Consider the following 18,159-nt stretch of genomic DNA (forward strand, 5'->3'; position numbering starts at 1 on the left):
ACCTTCTGGAATTACGGGCAATACGTTTGTCGCTCAAGGCCTTCCTTTCCTTCCCTTCGCGGTCAGTCGGTTCAAGTCCTGACGGACAACACTACCGCAATGTGGTATGTCGACAAGCAGGGAGGAGTGGGGTCGCTTTGTCTCTGCAGAGAGGCTCTGCGTCTCTGGTCCTGGGTTCAGGATCAACAGATTTGTCTGATGGCAACTCATTTGGCCGGAGTTCTGAACGTTCATGCAGACAGTCTCAGTCGGCAGTTCTCCGCCGACCACGAGTGGAGGCTTCATCCAGAGGTGGTTCGTCACGTTTTCCAGATGTGGGGAACCCCTCGGGTGGACCTGTTTGCCACTCACGAGAATGCTCAACGCCTGTCTTTCTGCAGTCTCCAGTATCCGATGCAGGGAGCATTGGGGGACGCATTTCAGTTGAGTTTTGGCACTCATCTCCTTTATGCGTTTCCTCCCATACCCTTTATTCCTCGAGTTCTGAGGAAGATTCGCCAAGACGGGGCCCAAATCATATTGATCGCCCCGGATTGGCCAAGAAGGGTGTGGTATACAGATCTTCTCCACCTCTCCTCATGCCCTCTGCTCCGTCTCCCTCTCAGGCCAGACCTCCTCTCGCAGTCGGAGGGGCAGGTTCTACAACCCCACCTCCAGAGCTTACACCTTCATGCCTGGAGATTGAACGAGGCAACCTGAATTCTTTTTCTCTCCCGCCAGATGTGGTAGATGTAATTTTGTCTGCCAGACGTCATTCCACCAAATCTATCTATTCCTATAGGTGGTCTAAATTTGTGCTCTGGTGTGGGGAGAAATCTATTGATCCTTCGAGGGCTCGTTTATCTGACATTCTTCAGTTTGCCCTTTCTCTTGCTCAGCAAGGTTTTGCTGTAGCCACTGTAAAGAGATATCTTTCAGCCTTGTTAGCAATCCTTTGTTTGCCGGATCAACCATCATTGTTCAAATCGCCTATTGTTTTATGATTTCTAAAGGGTCTTACAAACAAGTTTCCTCCTACTCCTTTTATTGTCCCTCAATGGGACTTAGATCTTGTCTTAACTTACCTGTTGGGTTCTCCTTTTGGGCCTTTACACAAGTGTCCCTTGAGACTGTTGTCTTTCAAAACGGTTTTTCTCATTGCGATTACCTCGGCAAGGGGGGTAAGTGAGCTTCAAGCTCTAAGTTCAAAACCCCCGTTCTTGACCATTCATGCTGAAAGAATGGTACTCAGGACCAGGGCTGCTTTTCTGCCTAAGGTGGTAACTCCTTTCCATCTGGGGCAATCCATTACCCTTCCTACCTTCTATCCTCCCCTTCACCCTTCCAAGGAGGAGGAGCGGCTTCACCGCTTGGACCCTAAGAGGGCGGTGAGCTTCTACCTTGATAAGACTAAAGACTTTCGAGTGGACGACCAGCTCTTCGTGGGCTTTGTTGGCTGCAGGAAAGGCAGAGCGGTGCACAAGCACACCCTTTCCAGATAGATTGTCTTGTGCATCAAGATATGCTACTCTTTGGCCAGTAAGGAACCTCCAGAGGGTTTAAGGGCTCATTCTACTAGAGCTAAGTCTTCCACGTCTGCTTTTTCTAGAGGTGTTCCTGTGGAGGACATTTCTAGGGCAGCAACTTGGGCCTCCCTTCACACTTTTGCAAAGCATTACTGCTTGGATTCTGAGGTGAGGAGGGACGGACACTTTGCTCGTTCCGTCCTTCAGGACTTTCTGGTATAGAAGGGTGGACACCCTCCTCTGGGAGTGGGACTGCTGTGGGTATCTTTTCACAAGGTGAGGAATCCACTGGCAGATGTATCCATCAGAAGAACAAGTTACTTACCTTTGGTAACGCTTTTTCTGGTGGATATAGTATCTGCCTGTGGATTCCTCACTGACCCACCCGCCTCCCCATTGTCCACCCTTGTATACCTGCAATTCTAATGATGATGTTTCAAAATGTATTTGTTTCTGTCAAAGGCATTGTGTTATTTCTTCTGCCTTACTATTTATTCTCCGCACTGTGTGTTGCTTTGTATATTATGTACTGTGTATAGATTGCTGTCAGTCCGTCCGTGTGCCTCGAAGGCACAGAAAAAAGGGCGGAACTAACGTCATCACGCCGACGAGGTCTTCTTATGGAGCCGGTGACGTCAGCGGAGTCGCGAGCTGAGCCGTGTCTCTGTGACGTCGTCTTCGACATCATTGGCGTGGACTGCTACAAAAGTTTCCGAATGTTGCTGGCGCAGGGGATATTCACAAGGTGAGGAATCCACAGGCAGATACTGTATCCCCCAGAAAAAGCGTTACCGAAGGTAAGTAACTTGTTCTTTAGGTCGAGCATTTGAAACCTCTTGTATATACTTTAGTATATACTTATAGATGTATGTGCTTTGTGGGCTCTGATGATCATCCCTAGGACTTGTCTGCTTCTGCTTAGGAACTTTTTTTCTGTTCAACTGCCTCTTTAACTGTCTTGATAGAAAACGTCCACTAGAGGTCAGTAAAATGCCAGAATTGCTTTCAGCTTAGGGACTTTCTTTTTTTTTTTTTTGACATTTTTCTGGCAACTACCTCTATATAACCAGCAGACGTCAGTAAAATACCAGAATCACTTTAACATTCTCTAGATACCAGTCCATGGAAATTGTCTTCCACAAGCACCTGTAGACAATAATATTTTTTTCAAATCTTGTATTTTCAGTGGTATGACCACCGAAGGCCCAGATTTTATATTAAAAACAGAGCTTTGGACTATGCCATTTTCCGCTGAAAGGCAATATTTCTCTCCATGTGTTCATACCTGGCGTGTCACACAGTTTGGTGCTTACTTTCCCTCCATGTTATAGAACAGTAGATGTTTCAGCACCCAGGTTAAAGTGCTGCATAGCTAAATAACTATAAGGTCCCAAAGGCGAGACTGATTGCATTGCAAATGCTTGTTCCTAGCATGTCGTTAGATATCTATTTACATGAAAAAGTATTACATTGACACTCTGGAGGATGCTGGATTGTTTAGGACTGTGATAAAGATATGTATGATGGAGAACTAGGCTTGCAAATAATTAACTTTTTAATCTCCATTGTTGGATTTTCATTAATTCATGAACACTAAAATTAAATAGATTTTGCAGAGTCTTGACTTTGCTAGGATGTCTGCTGTGGAGTCCCAATCAGTCAGAGGTTTCACACAGTGCTTGTCAACCGATCTCTGTGTAACTGTTTTGTAGTTTTAAGTAGGACTTTTTTTGTGATGACCAGCAGTATATTTTTTTTTAATAAGTCCTAGGTGCACCCTAAACGAAATTATATGGTGTCATATCAACCCTGCTCTTGGTTGCTCAGGTGTTGTAACACTTATGCAAATAGTACTGCAGTTAATTAAACTACACTTGGTGTTCTGAGCTGCTTGGTTATAGTGTCAGATGAATACAGAGCAAATGTGGGAAATCCAAACTGTCATTGTCAAAATAAACGGAAGACTAAGTGTTACTTTTCTGGATTATGGAACTATGGGTCAGCCTGGTAACCTTACATTGGCATTGTTAAATTGTTTTGTGACAAATATTTTACTCATCTTTTGCTGCTCCTTTCTTTTGAAAAGGGGAAACTAAAAAGAATAAGATGGTATTAATTCTAAGTTTTTTATATTACAAATTGAAAATGTTCCAAAAATAAAAATACTATGGGATCTCCATATTTCCCCTTAGGAAAAGTGTTCTGGATTCCTGCTGATAGGCAGAGAGATAGTCGTGTTAAAAGATGTAAGGTGTTTCTGGAGGGTCAGTTGACTAATGCATCCTTTCCAGAGGTCAGCGTTTCAAACCATGGTCACATGTTCAAATCCCGATTGGCTTACTCAGCCTTTCATCCCTCCAAGGTCGATAAAAGATGCACTATTGAGTTGGACAGTGTAGGAGAGTAGGGTCTGCTATCCTATGGTCACCCCAAATTTTTGCTTTTTGCTTCACTGGTTTTTGACATATTGAGGCTGTGGGCCTGCCAATCAGACCCCCAGCCTGCTGTTCTCTCTACTAAATTAAAACTATGCACCCTAGGTGCATAACCAATTGGAAGTGGATCACCCTGTCAGCCCCTGTACCAGTGTACACTAGGTACCCAGGGCATTGGTGTACCCAAGGCCTGCCAAGGGCTGCAGCATGTATTATGCCACCCCAGGCTTGGCCTAACAATTTGACACAACTGGCTGATCACTCAGCTGGGGTAAGTTGGTGTAATCACCTCTTACTTAGGTGTAGTATACCTATACCTAACCTTAAATGGGACACCTGGTAACCTATAAGTCACTCCTATGGCAGGCCTTAACAATCCTGAAGGCAGAGTGCTTGGTTCCATGTGAGATGGTGCTCTGGCATGAGCTGAGCCTGTCTGCAGTGGTCGGAACAACTTCCTTCTACTGTTTCCAGATATCGTCATACCATATACTCTTAAGTGCATTATGAACCTCGCGGTTAAATGCTATCTTTGGTTTGGCTTTATCAAAACATGTCGAGTAAGGTGTCATACGAATTGGAATACTAACCCCTCGCCAATTCTGGCGACGGGGTTAGCATTCCACCCTTCTAGAGGGACACGACATGTACAGTACCTGAAACCCGGGTAAAATCAGACATAGCCTCAGCTCCACAAAATGGATGCTGCCACCACAGACACAAGTCTGCCCTCCTGCTGCTGGGAGTCCTTCCAGCTTGGGAGGTGTGGACAAAGGGTTTCCTGCCAGGGGAGGTGCGTGCACCACCCCAGACAGGATTTTGTGTATTGGTCAGGTAGGGCTTGAAAGAAACCAGACATGCCTGTGGCTCACAAGGAGCCTCGGGGCATATGCCAGTTCAAACCGGTCCTGGGGCACACCAGTCCCGGGCCTGGGGCGAGCTGGACAAAGGATTGGGGGTGTAACCACCCCCCTTCCTGGTCCCACCCATAGGGAGGGACCTAGCAGGTAGTCCGGCCCCTAGAATCCGAATAAAGGTAGGAGCTGTGTCCTAAGACTTCAGACATCCTGGAATCAACTTAACACTAAGAAGAAGACGGGAACTTCGACGCTCTGCTGCACAGAGGACTGAAGCCAATCTCCCCTGTGGTCAGGGAGTGACCACCTTGCTAACGCAAGCACCATCCAGCGAATCAACGTCTGCTTTGCCGCCGCCTCCCGCCGGAGCCCGAGCCCAGAGACTGACAAGACCTGGACCTCCAGACCTCTCACCGCCCGATCCACAGTCCCTGAAAAGAAGAGACCCGTGGAGGCACCGAGACACGTGGAGCCAGCCATCTTGGAACGACTACGACAAGCTGACAAGTGCAACAACCGAGGCTCCCTCCAAGTTGTGCTTTGGGATCTGAGAAGCCCAACACCCGAGCAGCATCTGCACCAAAGGTGAGCCCTCCAGCATCTCCACGATCTGCGTGGGGCCCTTCTGCATTTTGCCACTCGACGCGCCTAACCGGTTGCTGGCCCGCTGGCTAGTGGCCATCTTGGCGAAGAAATCTACGACAAACACCGCTGGTCTGGTTGCTCCAGACTGGCCCTTGCTCCCCTCCAAAGGAGCAATCCCTCTGACCTTGCTGGTCAGAACCAACAGCTGATTTCCGATTCCTCCTACAATTGCTTTTGCCAAGGCTTGTTTGCTTCGATCAAGTCGCCGACACCGCCGACAGCGAGAGCCTGCGTGGGACAGCTCGTGAGCCGACTCCTGGACGTCGTCGACCTTCAGGGACCACGTGGCTGCGGAGACAAGCTACCCCTCATCACCTGTTTGCACCCGACATCGCCTGGTACCCACCTGGTGCCACGCTGGTCACTGGCTAGTGACTGTGAACACTGTCCCCTCTGCTTACAGGTCTTCAACATCTCCGATCCACTCTTGGATCCACTGCATCTCTTCCCGACCGACCGCCTGCAGCATCTTTGTCCCAGGCTCAACGGAACAGATAGAAGAAACCCGACGCACTTTGAGGCCTATGCACCCGCTTCCTGTGGGTGAGGTAAAGCTGGTACTCCGGTGCCCATGTGTAGTAATACATCTCTAGTGCCTGTGTTCCAAATCTTAAGTTCCTAGGTCATCCGGAAGATTCCTTTTGCAGTAACTTTGTACTTTTTACGCACCCATTGAAACCTATGGGAGCACGCGTGTGACTATTTGCTCTGCACACGCCACCCGTGGACCTCCTGGTCACTAACTGACGTTAGCTCCTTGTAGGCCCAGCGATTCTAGAGGCCCTAGGCCTTTTCCCTTTTCTGTTCGTGGTACTTATACCACTATTTTAGTATATGGTTCGAGTGGCCACCAGGGCCTATCCATATAAAGTGCAACTTCTGTGTATTCTGTGATAACCTTGTTTGACGATTTGTGCTCCTGTGCTCATAAAGAGACTAGGGGTTACTTTGAGAAATAAATACATATATATTTTGAATATATATCTGTGTGGTGTCCTTTCATTGGTATAAAAGGGGGTTACTATTGGTAAAACAGCTTGCTTAACACGCTTCACGAGTTTAGCCTCAAAGACTGCTTAGCCTACGCTACCACTAGGGCAGCTGGTCCGAAAAGGTTGACTTACAACCACACCATAAGGGTTGCTTGGCATGGTACAAGGTGGTCACTAGAACTAGTGAACAGCATATACCAGGCCAACTTCTCACATTGGTGAGCAGCGGTTGGATTTGAGCTTGCTGTGTTTTACCATTGTAATCTCTTGGTTACCAATTGAAAGATCACATAGGTACCTGTAGGTACATATAAAACGAGATTAGATATACTTAAGTTCTACTGAACTTAGTTGTTGTAGAGCAAAGGGAGTAGCACACCCTGACTACAACTACTAGATAGGTTTAGTAGGTAAACCCAAGTGTAGGTAGATTGCAACACATCCACCCACACTTAAGAGCAATGGCCGGGGCAGAGGGGTCCACTGTACCCATCTCTGTTGAGAGTGACCCCCAGAGGGCACCATCCAGCTTTGCTACCCTTAATCAGAATGAGCTCAGGCATTTGGCAACTCTTAGAGGCCTTAAACAGCCCAAGAACCCAAACTCTGCTGAGCTCAGAGAGCTCTTACAGAATGATGAGAATCAGAGAGCACTCAAGAAAGCTTCCCAGTTAGCCCCCTTAGGGACAGGAACAGGAGGCCCCCCTTCTAAAGATGCCACTGAAGTACCCCTTCCCAATAGTCACCCCTTAGATGGGATGCCTACCACAGAGGATGAGAGTGAAAAGGATACTGACAGTAGTGAGGATGAAGGGAGAACTAGCCCAGTGCCAAGTATTATACTTGGCCCAGCTAAACCAAGGCTATTGGGGACTGACAGTGGGGTCAACCCACTGGATCTCCCCAGTGGACTTAACACAGGGCTTGGAAGGCAAAGGAATCGCTCAGGTGACTCCAATGCTTCCCATGGCTCTAGAGGCTCTCAGGGTCACTCCAGGAGAAGGATGACCACCCCTCAGAGGAGGGAACATGAGGCCAAGATGCAAGAGGCCCAGCTGAGGATCAGGAAGCAGGAGCTAGAAGTAGCCCTGATGGAAGAGAAACTTAGCAAGGCTAGACAGCATAAAGAGAGTGGGTCTATACCCACTGGTGGCAGCATTGTCCCTAAGGACAAAGATAGGGTTTTCGATAATAGAAACCTGTCTAAGGTTGTGCCCCCCTACAAAAGTGGGGATGACATCCACAAGTGGATAACTGCTCTTGAGAGGGCCTGCAAAGTACAGCAGGTTCCTGAAGACCAGTGGGCAGCAATCCTCTGGCTCTCCTTTGAGGGAAGAGGCAGAGACAGACTCCTCACTGTTAGAGAAGAGGATGTCAGAAACTACAGAGTCCTGAAGAGTGTTCTAGTTGATGGGTTAGGCTTAACCACTGAGCAGTACAGGTTAATGTTCAGAGACACCCAAAAGACACAGACTCAGGACTGGTCTGAATACATTGAATGTGCCACTAAGGCTTTGGAGGGTTGGTTGCTGGGAAGTAAGGTATCTGATTTTACAGGATTGTATAATTTGATGATGAGAGAACAGATTTTAAATAACTGTCAAAACCAGCAACTGCATCAACACTTGGTTGACTCTGATCTGACCTCTCCCCAAGAATTGGGAAAGAAGGCAGACAAATGGGTCAGAACCAGGGTTAAGCAAAAGAACCAGAACCAGGGCCAAGGGGGTGATCAGAAGAAAACAGACCAAAAGGGTGGAGATCAGAAACCTAAAGACCAGAAGTCTTCAACAGGGCCCCAAACTACTGCTAAGGAGGGTGGGTCCCAACAGTCCAAGAAGAAGAAAGAAGGTCAGAAGAAACCCTGGTGCAATCATTGTAAAAATACAACTCACTGGACTAGTGATTGCAAAAAGGGTGGAGCCCCCAACACTGTTGCCCCTAAGGCACCTGCTCCCAGTACTACTGTTAGCAGTGTTGGTCCCCAGACAAAGGGTGTAGTGGGAATCACTATGGGAACTGAAGGAGATTCTGACTTAGACAGAACCCTTACACAGGCAGTCTTGATCTGTGATGGGGACATTGATTTGTCCCTGACTGTGAGCCCCAGTAACCTGGGCAAGTACAGACAGACTCCTTTAATTAATGACAAAGTGGCTCAAGCCTACAGGGACACATGTGCCAGTGTCACTATGGTGACACCAGGCTTTGTGGATCCTGGACAGTACATACCAGGTGAGAACTACCTGGTGACCAATGCCAGCAATGCCACTACTTCACATAGTGTGGCAGTTGTTAACTTCTCATGGGGAGGGGTAACTGGCCTCAAAAGGGTTGTGGTTAGTGCAGACCTCCCAGTAGAATGTTTGTTGGGCAATGACCTAGAGAGTTCTCTATGGTCAGAAGTGGAGTACAGGACTCATGCAGAGATGTTAGGTATATCATCACATGTCCTTGCTGTGACCAGGTCACAGGCCAAAAAGTGCCTCACTGAACCTCAGGTCTTGGATCCTGGAACAATGGACCAAGCACCTACCAAGAAGAAGAACAGGAGGGTCAAGGCTGTGCCTTCCCCCCTGCCTCAGAGTGATGATCAGCCTTCCCAGGAAGCTGATCTAGAGGACCCTGAAGGAACTGTCCCTGAAGAGCTTGAACCTGATCAGGTTGAGTTTCTGGGGACAGGGGGACCTTCAAGGGCTGACTTGAGGCAGGCTCAGTTATCCTGTCCCTCTCTTGAACCCCTCAGACAGCTGGCTGCTGCTGAGGCTGCTGGGAATGCTCAAGGTACCCATAAAGTGTATTGGGATGAAGGGCTCCTTTATTCAGAGGCTAGAGACCCCAAGCCTGGTGCAACCAGGAGGTTGGTCATACCTCTGCAATTTAGGGGCTTCCTTCTTACCTTGGCCCATGATATTCCTTTAGCAGGACACCTAGGCCAGAACAAGACCTGGGACAGACTTGTCCCTCACTTTCACTGGCCTCATATGAATAAAGATACAAAGGAGTTTTGTCGCTCCTGTGTTACCTGCCAAGCCAGTGGCAAATCAGGTGGCACAACAAAGGCCCCCCTGATACCACTACCTGTGGTGGGGGTTCCCTTTGAAAGAGTGGGAATAGACATAGTGGGTCCCATGGATCCTCCCACTGCATCTGGGCACAGATTTATACTGGTGGTAGTGGATCATGCCACCAGGTATCCAGAGGCAATTCCCCTTAGGACCACTACAGCACCTGTTGTGGCCAGGGCCCTGCTGGGAGTATTCTCCAGAGTGGGGTTTCCTAAGGAGGTAGTATCTGACAGAGGTACCAACTTTATGTCAGGATACTTGACAGCTATGTGGAAGGAATGTGGTGTCAACTACAAGTTCACCACCCCTTATCACCCACAATGCAATGGGCTTGTTGAGAGATTCAACAAGACCCTAAAGGGTATGATCAAAGGATTACCTGAAAAGCTCAGGCGAAGATGGGATATCCTTCTACCCTGCCTTCTGTTTGCTTACAGAGAGGTCCCACAAAAAGGAGTTGGCTACAGCCCCTTTGAATTGTTGTTTGGGCACCCTGTGAGAGGCCCACTGTGTTTGGTGAAGGAAGGATGGGAGTTACCTCTCAAAAAGCCTAAGCTAGACATAGTGGACTATGTACTTGGTCTCCGCTCCAGGATGGCTGAGTATATGGAGAAGGCATCTAAAAACCTTGAGGCAAGCCAGGCCTTACAGAAAGCTTGGCATGACCAAAAGGCTGTCTTGGTTGAGTATCAGCCAGGACAGAAGGTATGGGTGTTGGAGCCAGTGGCCCCAGCAGCACTCCAAGACAAATGGTCTGGACCCCATACAATCCTGGAAAAGAAGGGAGAGGTCACCTACTTGGTGGACCTAGGAACTCCCAGGAGTCCCCACAGGGTACTCCATGTTAACAGGCTTAAAGCATATGTTGACAGGGCAGACATGGGCTTGCTCATGGCTACAGATGAGGGACAGGAGGAAGAGAGTGACCCTCTCCCAGACCTGTTGTCTCAGAACCCTAAAGATGGCTCAGTTGAAGGAGTGACCCTTGGAGGCAACCTCACTGCCCATCAGCAGACTGAATGTAGACAGGTTCTACAATCATTTTCACATATGTTTTCCTTGATACCTAGTCAAACTGACTGGTGTACCCATGTTGTGGACACTGGTGACAGTCTGCCTGTAAAAAACAAACTTTACAGACAACCTGACCACGTCAGGGACTGTATAAAGGCTGAGGTACATAAAATGCTGGAATTAGGTGTCATTGAACCCTCAGAGAGCCCCTGGGCTAGCCCAGTGGTTCTGGTCCCCAAACCTCACACCAAAGATGGCAAGAGAGAGATGAGGTTCTGTGTGGACTACAGAGGACTCAATGCTGTCACCAGGACAGATGCACACCCTATTCCAAGGGCAGATGAGCTCATAGACAAACTAGCTTCTGCAAAGTTTTTGAGCACATTTGACTTGACAGCTGGCTATTGGCAAATCAGATTAGCTGAGGAGTCTAAGGCCAAAACAGCATTCTCAACCCCAGGTGGGCATTATCAGTTTGTGGTGATGCCCTTTGGTCTGAAGAATGCACCTGCCACCTTCCAAAGGCTGGTGAACCAAGTCCTTACTGGGTTGGATGACTTTTGCGCAGCATATCTTGATGACATTGCTGTCTTTAGTTCCACCTGGGAGGATCACCTGATCCACCTGAAGAAGGCTCTTGAGGCTCTGCAAAGGGCAGGCCTCACTATCAAGGCTACTAAGTGCCAGATAGGGCAGAGTAAGGTTGTGTATTTGGGCCACCTTGTAGGTGGGGGCCAAGTTCAACCACTGGAGAGTAAGATACAGTCCATCAAGGATTGGTCCCCTCCAACCACCCAGACTCAAGTTCGAGCTTTCTTGGGCTTGACTGGGTATTACAGGAAGTTTGTTAAGAACTATGGGTCCATTGTGACTCCTCTTAATGATCTGACATCCAAGAAGATGCCCAAAAAGGTTCAGTGGACAGTAAGCTGTCAAAAGGCATTTGATGACCTGAAGGAGGCCATGTGCTCTGCACCTATCCTGAAAAGTCCTGACTACTCCAAAGAGTTTATTGTCCAAACAGATGCTTCTGAGTTGGGTGTGGGAGCTGTGCTGTCACAACTTAATGTAGATGGTCAAGACCAACCCATTGCTTTTATTAGCAGGAGGTTGACCCCCAGAGAGAAGAATTGGTCAGCTATTGAGAGGGAGGCCTTTGCTGTGGTGTGGGCCCTGAAGAAGCTGAGGCCATACTTGTTTGGCACTCACTTCAAGATTCAGACCGACCATAAGCCCCTCTTGTGGCTAAATCAGATGAAGGGTGAAAACCCCAAACTGCTTAGGTGGTCCATTTCCCTACAGGGGATGGACTTTACAATGGAGCACCGGCCAGGTACTGACCATGGGAATGCAGATGGTCTCTCCAGGTACTTCCACTTAGGACATGAAGACGAGACTGGTCAAGGCTAGTTTAATGTCCCAGCGTTTGGGGGGGGGTTGTGTAGGAGAGTAGGGTCTGCTATCCTATGGTCACCCCAAATTTTTGCTTTTTGCTTCACTGGTTTTTGACATATTGAGGCTGTGGGCCTGCCAATCAGACCCCCAGCCTGCTGTTCTCTCTACTAAATTAAAACTATGCACCCTAGGTGCATAACCAATTGGAAGTGGATCACCCTGTCAGCCCCTGTACCAGTGTACACTAGGTACCCAGGGCATTGGTGTACCCAAGGCCTGCCAAGGGCTGCAGCATGTATTATGCCACCCCAGGCTTGGCCTAACAATTTGACACAACTGGCTGATCACTCAGCTGGGGTAAGTTGGTGTAATCACCTCTTACTTAGGTGTAGTATACCTATACCTAACCTTAAATGGGACACCTGGTAACCTATAAGTCACTCCTATGGCAGGCCTTAACAATCCTGAAGGCAGAGTGCTTGGTTCCATGTGAGATGGTGCTCTGGCATGAGCTGAGCCTGTCTGCAGTGGTCGGAACAACTTCCTTCTACTGTTTCCAGATATCGTCATACCATATACTCTTAAGTGCATTATGAACCTCGCGGTTAAATGCTATCTTTGGTTTGGCTTTATCAAAACATGTCGAGTAAGGTGTCATACGAATTGGAATACTAACCCCTCGCCAATTCTGGCGACGGGGTTAGCATTCCACCCTTCTAGAGGGACACGACATGTACAGTACCTGAAACCCGGGTAAAATCAGACATAGCCTCAGCTCCACAAAATGGATGCTGCCACCACAGACACAAGTCTGCCCTCCTGCTGCTGGGAGTCCTTCCAGCTTGGGAGGTGTGGACAAAGGGTTTCCTGCCAGGGGAGGTGCGTGCACCACCCCAGACAGGATTTTGTGTATTGGTCAGGTAGGGCTTGAAAGAAACCAGACATGCCTGTGGCTCACAAGGAGCCTCGGGGCATATGCCAGTTCAAACCGGTCCTGGGGCACACCAGTCCCGGGCCTGGGGCGAGCTGGACAAAGGATTGGGGGTGTAACCACCCCCCTTCCTGGTCCCACCCATAGGGAGGGACCTAGCAGGTAGTCCGGCCCCTAGAATCCGAATAAAGGTAGGAGCTGTGTCCTAAGACTTCAGACATCCTGGAATCAACTTAACACTAAGAAGAAGACGGGAACTTCGACGCTCTGCTGCACAGAGGACTGAAGCCAATCTCCCCTGTGGTCAGGGAGTGACCACCTTGCTAACGCAAGCACCATCCAGCGAATCAACGTCTGCTTTGCCGCCGCCTCCCGCCGGAGCCCGAGCCCAGAGACTGACAAGACCTGGACCTCCAGACCTCTCACCGCCCGATCCACAGTCCCTGAAAAGAAGAGACCCGTGGAGGCACCGAGACACGTGGAGCCAGCCATCTTGGAACGACTACGACAAGCTGACAAGTGCAACAACCGAGGCTCCCTCCAAGTTGTGCTTTGGGATCTGAGAAGCCCAACACCCGAGCAGCATCTGCACCAAAGGTGAGCCCTCCAGCATCTCCACGATCTGCGTGGGGCCCTTCTGCATTTTGCCACTCGACGCGCCTAACCGGTTGCTGGCCCGCTGGCTAGTGGCCATCTTGGCGACGAAATCTACGACAAACACCGCTGGTCTGGTTGCTCCAGACTGGCCCTTGCTCCCCTCCAAAGGAGCAATCCCTCTGACCTTGCTGGTCAGAACCAACAGCTGATTTCCGATTCCTCCTACAATTGCTTTTGCCAAGGCTTGTTTGCTTCGATCAAGTCGCCGACACCGCCGACAGCGAGAGCCTGCGTGGGACAGCTCGTGAGCCGACTCCTGGACGTCGTCGACCTTCAGGGACCACGTGGCTGCGGAGACAAGCTACCCCTCATCACCTGTTTGCACCCGACATCGCCTGGTACCCACCTGGTGCCACGCTGGTCACTGGCTAGTGACTGTGAACACTGTCCCCTCTGCTTACAGGTCTTCAACATCTCCGATCCACTCTTGGATCCACTGCATCTCTTCCCGACCGACCGCCTGCAGCATCTTTGTCCCAGGCTCAACGGAACAGATAGAAGAAACCCGACGCACTTTGAGGCCTATGCACCCGCTTCCTGTGGGTGAGGTAAAGCTGGTACTCCGGTGCCCATGTGTAGTAATACATCTCTAGTGCCTGTGTTCCAAATCTTAAGTTCCTAGGTCATCCGGAAGATTCCTTTTGCAGTAACTTTGTACTTTTTACGCACCCATTGAAACCTATGGGAGCACGCGTGTGACTATTTGCTCTGCACACGCCACCCGTGGACCTCCTGGTCACTAACTGACGTTAGCTCCTTGTAGGCCCAGCGATTCTAGAGGCCCTAGGCCTTTTCCCTTTTCTGTTCGTGGTACTTATACCACTATTTTAGTATATGGTTCGAGTGGCCACCAGGGCCTATCCATATAAAGTGCAACTTCTGTGTATTCTGTGATAACCTTGTTTGACGATTTGTGCTCCTGTGCTCATAAAGAGACTAGGGGTTACTTTGAGAAATAAATACATATATATTTTGAATATATATCTGTGTGGTGTCCTTTCATTGGTATAAAAGGGGGTTACTATTGGTAAAACAGCTTGCTTAACACGCTTCACGAGTTTAGCCTCAAAGACTGCTTAGCCTACGCTACCACTAGGGCAGCTGGTCCGAAAAGGTTGACTTACAACCACACCATAAGGGTTGCTTGGCATGGTACAAGGTGGTCACTAGAACTAGTGAACAGCATATACCAGGCCAACTTCTCACAGACAGCAACTCCACATTTATTTTCTGTCAACAGGGGCTGAACATGTGTTATGTAAATGTGTCTGTTACTTTATGATAGTAAACTAGAATTGCAAGTGGACACTGTTGTAGGAGAGTAGGATCTGCTTCACATGGGTACCCCCACTTTTTGCTTGTGTTTCACCGTTTTTCGACCTTAGTCTAGCTGTGGCCCTGCTAATCAGGACCCCAGCCTAGATGCTTCCTCTCTAAAATGGTTTCCATGTACATTAGGTACATATCTAATTGGATTCTAGATTGCCTTATAAGCCCCTAGTATATGGTAGACTATGCACCTAGGGCATAGGTACCTCAGAGGCCTACCAGGGGCGAAGCATGTATTATGCCACCCCTGGGAAGCACTCCAAAATGGCACCACAGGTCTGCTACTGCAGCCTGGGTAAGGGTGTGCTTGTACCCCTTACAGTGGTATAGGCTACCTATATCACTACCATTGCACACACATATAAAACCTTTAAGTCACTCCTATGGCAGGCCTCAACAATCCTGAAGGCAGAGTGCTTGGTTTTTATGTGAAAGGGTGCCCCTGCATGAACAGAGCCCCTCTGCAGCGTTCGGAGTGCCTCCTCTGATGCTGTTTGTGGTGCAGCCTGACCATATACTCTTAAGTGCATTATAACCTCGCGGTAAATGCTAACTTTGGGATGGCTGCACGGAAACATGTGGAATACTACCCCCGCCAGTTCTGGCAGCGGGGGTAGCATTCCACCCTTTTAGAGGGAGAGACATGTTCACACTGGTCTAACCCGGTAGGACTTTCTACAGCTCTGGCATCACAAAATGGATGCCTCTGCCACCGACACGGGTCTGGCCTCCTGCTGCTGACCGAAACTCTGGCAGGGGAGGTCTGGAAAATAGATTTCCTGTCGAAGGGAGGTGTAACCACCTCCCCAGACAGGCAGATGTGTATTGGGGCTGGGCGGGAGCACTCTCTGGTGCTTTGAAGTCCTGCGCTGGGGGCACATTTGCTGTCCCTGTGCATAGTCCATTTCAAACCGGTTGCAGGGGCTACCTGCCCCTGCTCTGGCGCGAAACTGGACAAAGGAAATGGGTGTAACCACCCCTCTTTCCAAACCCTCCCATAGGTGGGTCCCTAGAGTATGTCCAACCCCCAAACTTAGTATAAGTATGGGAACCCAGTCCTTGCGACTTTAGATTACCCTGGACGAAACTCTGCAACATATATCCTGGACCTTCGACGTTCTATCCTGACTAGAAGACTGAAGATATCTCCCTTGGAGTCGAGGAGTGACTCCCCTGCTTGGCAGGCACCAAAGAAGCAACTGTCCGGTCTGCAATTCCGAAGCTCCTGTTGGACGCCGAAGTCTCTGCATCACCAGAGGTTGATTTCCTGACTTCCCCGAGTCTACCCTGAGTCCACAGCAAAGTTGAGGCCCGTGGCTATCGTGGGTGACGAGGAACCGTGACCCCTGGGCACCGCGTACTATTGCTGGTACATCGACTTCCTGTTTATCCATGAAGTTCTGCTTTGGGCTCCGAGTAGCCCCAGCCTTGAGCACTGACTGCACCGAAGATCTCTGGCTTCCACTGCACGAGTGACCCGTGGGCTGGGTTCCAGTGCGACCGCTCGAGGCTCCTTCGCTATCGCTAGCCTGTTGGCTAGTGGGTCCTCACGAAGGCAACTCCTCTTCTGCTTGGGCTTTCCTGGTTGCTCCAGACGTGCCCGGACTTACCCTCGCTGGGTGAATCCCTCAGACCTTGCTGGTCTGCACCGACGTCCTTCTCTCTCCACGAGACTTGCCGTTGCCAAGGCTTGTTGGGTCCAATCTGGTCGCCGACACCGCAGCCCTCGACAGACTTCGAGGGACAGCTCAAATCCGTCTTGTGGACTTCGTCGACGCCTCCTGGACCTCGTGGCTGTAGAGTCAAGACACCCGTCAACTCACCTGAAGCACCTGACATCTGTGGGCATTGGTCCATCCTGCCCTCGGTCACTGGCAAGTGACCCAGACTCTGTCCCCTCTGCTTTCAGGTTCCTTCCATCCTAGATCCAGGCTTGGATCTCTTCGGACACTTCTCCTCTTCATGGCAGCAGCAGTTCTTCGCCAGCTTCCATTGTAATCGACGACGCGACCCGACACCAAAAGACACCTATGCACCCTGCTTCCCTGGGTGAGGTAACTCGAGTACTCCGGTGCTCCCGTGGGTGCTAGCCTTAGAACTTATGAAGTCCAAAAGGGTTTGGTCTTGACTCGATTCAAAGTGTCCCTAATCTTTAAATTTCCAACCACGACATTGCCCATAGAAGCTAACGGGAAACCCACGGTTGTGTTTACACACTGCACACAGTCCCCGTGGGTCCCCTGTGTCACTACCTTGGGTGGTTCCTTGTGGTCCCAGCGATTCTACAGGCTCTAGGCCTTGTGTCTAGTTCAGTCGTGGTTCTTATACCACTTTATTGGTACATGGTTTGGTACGCCCCTAGGGCCCAAACGTGTATTTGTGCTATTACTGTTGATTGCTAACTTGTAAATTAAGTTCTTCGATCTCCAGTCTCATAAAGAGACTAGAGCGGTGTGTTTTATCTTAAATACATATATTTTAAATATATACCTGGTGTGGTTGTCCTTTCATTTGGTCATTCAAGAGATTATAGACTGGTAAAACATGCTGCTTTACATTCCTTCAAGACTTAGCCTGAAGGCTGATCTCCATAGCTACCACTGGGATAGCTTTCAATAAAGGTTGTCTTTAACCAATTCACCATAAGGGGTTGTTTGGACTGATACAAGGTGCCCACTATAAGTAGTGGACAGCATATATCAGGCCAACTTCTCCCAACTTTTTCTAGTAGTGCTTTGTAGGGGCATTTTAGATGTTTTGTGTTTGGTTCTTATAGTGGCATGGTTCAGACACTATTGTGGTCCAAGTTTCACCGAACCTGTCAGCAAAAACTTTCTAGATGTTGATGGCAAAACCTTTTATTTGACTGACCATGTTAGTGAAAAGCGGTATGCATACTAGTTTAGATTTCACCATTGCATACATGCTTTTTTGGGGTTTGATAAAGATACCTCTATTGCCTGGAAAGTTAAAATAATATATAAAAGGTTTATACTCCTTTTGTTGGAGAGACAAGATATTGGTCATCTGCAGATTACAAATGACTTCCCACTGAAGATAGATGAATCCCTTGCACACAGCCTGGATGCTCTGGGAAGAGATGATAAAATACTAAGCTTAATTCTTATAGACTGATTCAATTAAAGAGACGAAATTCCAATACAAAACTAATCAAAGTGTTGGAATATACCAACCCACAAGTAGTTGTTGCCCTGGTTAGACAGTAATGAATCTTTAGCCAGTCATGTTTTGCGTTCGGGTAGTTAAAATTGTTTCCATGCAGTTATAGCCCTACTGGTTACATCGTGCAGCTTAATATTGACTAAATGCC

General features: G+C 48.9%; 1 protein-coding gene across 9 annotated transcripts in view; it reads left to right on the top strand.

Annotated features, from left to right (window-relative positions):
- Nucleotides 1-18,159, top strand: part of LOC146871736 (zinc finger CCCH domain-containing protein 11A-like) — an 858,888-nt gene that overhangs the window by 798,973 nt on the left and 41,756 nt on the right. The window lies entirely within an intron of this gene.

This window comes from Triturus cristatus, chromosome 1_1, assembly GCF_964204655.1.
Source record: "Triturus cristatus chromosome 1_1, aTriCri1.1, whole genome shotgun sequence".
NCBI classification, from domain to species: Eukaryota; Metazoa; Chordata; class Amphibia; order Caudata; family Salamandridae; genus Triturus; species Triturus cristatus.